Below are 6,277 nucleotides of genomic sequence, written 5' to 3'. Positions count from 1 at the left end.
GGATGACTCTGATATATGTAGCTTCCATCACATTTCCATTTATCACATTGACAGAAAGAAGACGAAAAATGATATGATTATATCAATAGATGCAGGAAAAACATTTGATAAAATTAAACAACTAATGATAAAATTTTTCAGTAAACTGAAAATAGGAGACTTCCTTGGGTTAATAAAGATTATCTGTATTAAAATCTATGGCCAACATCATATTTGATGATCTCTCTGAGATTATGAATGAAATAGCAATACTTGCTATTATCAACTCTATTTGGCTTTGTACTAGAGGTTCTAGCTACTGCAATAACATAAGAAAAGGAAATGAAAAGCATGAAGATTGAAAACCACGAAGTAAAACTTTCAAATTATTCACACATCAGGATTATCCATGTATACAATAGGAAATAAATATACAGATAAACTCTCAGAAATAGTAAGTGAATTTAGATAAAAGGTCAATTTATAAAAATCAGTTGCTTTTCTGTATACCTGTAACAATTAGGAAATTAAAATTTAATTGCCATTTATAATAACATAGAACATATAAAATACCTAGGAATAAACCATGTGCAAGATTTTGAAGGGCTTTACATAGAAAACTATAAAATATTATTGAGGTAAAAAAAGAAATCCTACATAAATCAGAAACTACCATGTTCATGGATTGGATGGCTCGACATTCTAGAGATACAAGTTCTCCCCAAATTGACATATAGACTCCATGAAATACCAACCAAACTCTGACCCCTTGGGGAGACAGACACTAATAAGTAGTTTCTGAAATGTATATGAAAATAAAAGAATTGAGAATAGTAATGACTCTTGAAGAAGAATAAAGTTGGAGCAAACTACTTGAACAGGTACTTCATAAGAGAGGCCAATAAGTATGTAAAAGATGCGCAGCCTTACTAGTCATCAGGAAAGTGGAAAATGTAATTATTATGGGAAGCCACTGTAGACCCATCAGAATGGCTAATATTAAAAACATTGACAAAAAACAAGCGTTGGTGAGTGTGTGGAGTCACTGAAACTCTTATACATTGCACATGGAAATGTAAATTGCTACAGCCGCTTAGGAAAATTAGTATCCACTAAAATTGAACATAAGCATGGCCAGCAACTCCTAGGTAACAGCCAGCAGAAACATGCACTTATGTGCATCCAAAAACATGTGTCTACAACAATGAACATTTTTCATCAATCACCCCAATGTCCATAAAAAATGAACACATTGGTGTTGATACACCAATTAAGTGAACCAAGTATTGCTACACACAATATAAAGGGAACTTACAAACATAATATTCAGTGAAAGAAGCTGGGCCTACCAGATTATACCTTATAGTGAGTGATTCCATTCATATAGGTTCAAAACCAGACAAAACTAAGCTTACGATATTAAAAGTCAGGATACTGTTTAGGGCACAAAGAGAGCTTCTAATTTTTGGTCTGGGGGTGTTCACTGTCATCAAGCTTATTTGTGCACTTTTCTGTATAATGCTATGTTTTGAAAGACTTAAGTTAAAAAGTGAATGATGTCTTTCTCTAGAGTGTGAAATAATGAATCTTAGTACATGGGTAGCCAACATTAATTAGCTCCCTTCCTTATATCTGTTTGATATTCCCTGTTCCTTAGGGCAGTGTTGGAGTATGATACCAGGATGAGCTCCCCCTATACCTGGATCTGTACTTCAACAGGTCACTTGGGAGTTGGGGAACACTTGCAAGAAGTGCAGTTTACATTAGCAAATTCATCCAAGGAATGGTGGCCACCTGGCCTCAGTGTGTTTAGGAAACGAAAGGATTCTGGGCAGGAGCGCTGACAGTGGTGAAATGGAGAACCATCTGTTCATGCGGAGGTAGAGTAGCCACAGGGTGCCCTGTGAAAGCAGCAGTTGGAGCCGGATTGGACCGCTCAGGTGCTACTTACTGTGCGCTGGACTCAGGGGCATAGGCCCAAGGGTGGGAAAGAGGGAGGTGGAAGGCTACGGGGCTGGGGGAAGGTCATTGGTCCACCCCCGATAGCAACACTGTGACCCTTACATTTCTTTTTCTTTTCTTGCTTCTTTCTGCGAGAGGTCCTCAATCTAATTACCTAATTCAGGAATCAATATTTTACCTTTATCTATTCTATGACCTGCCTAATCTCTTGGGTTCTTTATTTCATCTATTATATTTTGCATACCTAATGGTTCTATTTGGTTTTTATTATTTTCATTCCCATATAATACTTCTAAAATCTTCTCTTTTAGTATATTTACTACATTTATTTTAAATTATTGGTGCAACTATTCTAACAGCTCTGCATCCAATGACATCTAATCCATTTTGTCAATTTCCTTGTTAAGTAGTTTGGTACAAGGATGTCCCATTATTTTGGCCTGTGAGCTCAGGTTCCCCGGGAGGGACTTGATTCTTTGGTGGGGCAGTGCCAAAAGCCAGATCCTAGTTGATGCCAGCCAGGTGGACTCCAAGGGAGTAGAGGAAACGAGTGCTAGTGTGGACAGCCCCAGACACCAGAAAATCATGTTTAAACACTTCAGGTTAGTATCACTCCCCCAAGCAAAGCAACTCTTCAAGTCAGGGCTTTACCTTCAGCAACCCAGAAGGAATCAGTTTAGGGGAGGCACTTCTATTCAGTACATCACTGCCTTCAAGTGTTTGGGGGAAAGAGGGTAGGGTAATGAATGACTGAGGCCGAACAGTCCCTAAGTCATCCTCCTGTCTGCCTTGATTTTATCTCTGTGGACTCCTGCACTATGGCCATTGGCAACTGTGTGTCTGGGGTGGGGTAGAGGAGGCAGAGTATAGCTCAATATCCATCTATCTATCATCTTTCCCCCCTTAATTATCTTGTACAATTATTTTCACACATGGGCACACGCACACATTCGTAGGTTCAAAATAGCCTTTTCCCAGGGTTGCTTGCAGGCTTTCCCTGCTCTATTCTAGGACCCACGATGTTTCTCTCTTTAGTTCCTCTAAGGTTGATCTTGATGGAAAGAGCCACGAGTTGGTGCTAAATTAGCATCTTGGCAGGAATTCTAGGACTTGTATAATATTTTGTATAATGCCAAAAGTGCTGATGCTCCTAAAAATACTTTGGTACATTTTCTGACTTTTTCCCTTCTGCATTGGTTCATGAGTTCTCGATTTTAATTTTGGTTTTGTACATGCTTTGAAAGCCTCTCCAGTCTTTAGTTTTCCAAACTTCTTGGTTTGTGCTTTGATGGAACAAACCTCTAACTATTTTTAGGGGGGAAATTTCACTTATCACCAAGTTATTAGTTTTCCTTTAAGCCTGAAAGGGTAGAGTCCACTGAGATTCTTCTGACAAAAGACTCAAGACCTTTTATATATGGAAGAGAGTTTCCAATTTGAATATAGTTACTTCGGCAATAAACTAACATGAAATGTGTTCAAATTAAAGTCTCCAATACACGGGGGGGGGGGGGGGAGAAACCTTAAAGCTTTGAGGTTTGATATTCCCAATGGGACTTTTTCTAAATCATCTTCAAGCATCCTTTAGAACACAAGATGGTCAGAAATATAACTTTTCATGAAGGGGGTCTCTGTTAACAAGTGTATGTGGTAGCAAATGTTTGGACCTTCATTTATCTATAAAGTCTAAGAATTCACCCACCGTGATATCCTGACACCCACTACCCTCTTCTTCTGAACCAGCCTTGTCAGGGTCACTGATGATGTACAATGTACTGTCTATAGCTTACCAATGAACAGTTTAGTCATCACTTCGCTGTACACCTTAGCAGGCATCTGACAATGTTGGCTCATCCCACCATGAGCCATCCACTTCCCTGGGCTCCTGGAGTCACTCATCCTCTCTCTCCCCCCACCCCCTCTGTCCCCCTACCTCCTTTTCTGTCTGTTCTAAGCCTTCTTTGCAGGCCTTCACATTTCACTTCATTTTCCTCTCCCTTGGTGGAGACATTCCTCAGCCTTTGTTCTCAACAGGATGTTCTCTTCGCATTTTTCTACAGTCTCCCTGGATGAACTCCATTCCCATTTTTCCATCCTAAATCTTTCTCTTGAACTCTAGCCACATACTGTGTAAATCTCCCTGTCCCTCTCCTACCACATCCAGTCAATCACAGTGTCTTGTTTACTTTCTTTTTATTGTGGTAAAAATACATCACATAAATTTTAGCATTTTAAGTGTCTCTCTCTCTCACATTGATGTCCATCTCTCTCCCCCCTTCCCTCCCTCCTTTCCATTCTCTCTAAAAATCAATGGGAATAATGTCTTCCGTAAGGATTAACAACAACAACAACAAAAACCCACACTCACCTTAAAATACAGTTGCTTTGGGATTAGAGTCAACTGCTTTGGGAACTTTGTAAATGAGTTTTAATGGTCTGTTACAGTAGAGGTTTTAGGGGAAAAATGGTTCAGAATATTATTAACCAACATAAACAATGCATATTTGTTTCCTTTTAGAGACCTTGAGTTGTGTATCATTTGTCTTCTTAAATCTGCTTTATTACGAACCATCACAGTTGTTTTGCCCTAGAATGGCTATGTAGCATTTGGGGCTGACCATGACAGGATTCTTTCTGCGAAGATAAATACATATTACATCAGAAAGTGACTCAGTCAATACATAATTTACAGATTTACCTGGGAACTCTTTCAAATGGGATCTGTAGGTACTAAACAGCCTGGTGCATGGAAAGACCACAGTCCTGGGAGTCAGACTGTTTTGGCACTGGGAAGCCTTGGGGAAGTTATTTCGTTTCGAGCTTCACTTTCTTCAGCATAAGCAATACAGACCCACCTCTCAGAGTTGTTGTGAGGACAGTGAGCTAACTGTGAACACATTGGAATGTGGTAGGGACCTGTGTAAGCGGGTCCTTCCTGCCCACATTATTACATCCATTCCCTTTGGTCACTACATTATCCAAGTCTCCTCAACTTTTCCTGCAAAAGACCTCAGCTCCCACCCGCTTTGGGGGTCATAATTGCCCCAGAACTACATCTTTAGTTCTGGCCCAGCCCTACTCTGCTACGAGGCCTTACTGGTCTCAAGCTTCTGGAGGGTCAGGAGAAAGGGGGTGCTTTGGAGAAACATGGCTGTGGGGAAAGTGAAAATACTTAGGAGGGAGAATCACTGTCTAGGCCAGCCATGTGTTGGTGACCTCTGCCAGCACATGTGGTTGAAGTCACCGTGAAGTTGGAAGCTGCATGTCTTGGCCTGTAGGTCTTGGTCCATAGAAATCACGACCAGCCTTCTCTGAGAGACACAAGGATACTGATGCTGAGGCTCGTGCTCATGGACACTGTGGCTGGTCAGCCTTTTATGCTAAAATTTTACTAGGAGACTGGGTTACAGTAGGGACGAGTTTTAGCAAAGAGCCTCATCAGTGCTTTCACAGACTTTCTTTCAAATCCAAGCAACTTGTTTACAATATCTACCTTTTAGGCAAAAACATATTTTCTGTTTTCTTTTTACTTTTTTCAATAACAACAAATTTAAAAATAAAATTTACATAACCATGTTTTGATGTTTCTTAAAAACAATGTTTGTCATTAGACAAAATGAAGTGAAACCTGGTCACAAGTTTCCTAGGAGTGTTGGGCAAGCCAGGAGAGCCCAGCACCGAGCCAGATCTTCTCTAAGGCCCAGAACAAGCTTGGTATTAAAATTAGGACAAACAAACTGAAAACTGCGGTTTTGGACAACACTGGGGTGTGAGGAAGTCTGCAGTGGGCAGGTGAATCGAAAGGACATTTTCCCTTTTCTTTCACCAAAATGCCATCGCCTGATCCTGCCCAGTTGTACCAACCAGCGACACTCCCAGCCGGTTTCGGGGGAGCCCTTAGCAGCTGCCATCAGCCTTCTACAAATCAAAAGAAAGGAGGCAGAATCAACTTTCCCCAGGTCTGAGGTGCAAGTGGGGCGAAAAGCGGAGGCTTGGTTCTCGGCTGCCACCTCCTCACTCCCCCGGGACAGTGGGGGCGGCTGATCTCGCAATTCCAGCCTCAACCCAGGGGCTGGAGGCGTTGGGGAGAGAGACCCGTGGGCGCGCGGGAAACTGGGGCTTCCGGGGAGGGCTAGGACACTGGGGGTTCCGCCCAGAAATCCCTCCCTGGGTTGGGACGAGTACTGCCAATCTCAAAAAAAAACACAAAACCGAAAAACTAATCAGAAAACACAAAGATAACCAAGACCACCCCCACTCCCCACCAATCACCCCACCCGGATCCACCAAAGGTAACCAAGGCTGCTGTTCTAGCAGGAGTGGGGGTTAGGTCCCC

This window comes from Miniopterus schreibersii (genome assembly GCF_964146895.1).
Source record: "Miniopterus schreibersii genome assembly, chromosome: 16".
In the NCBI taxonomy this organism is placed as follows: domain Eukaryota; kingdom Metazoa; phylum Chordata; class Mammalia; order Chiroptera; family Miniopteridae; genus Miniopterus; species Miniopterus schreibersii.
This window is presented reverse-complemented; position numbering follows the sequence as displayed.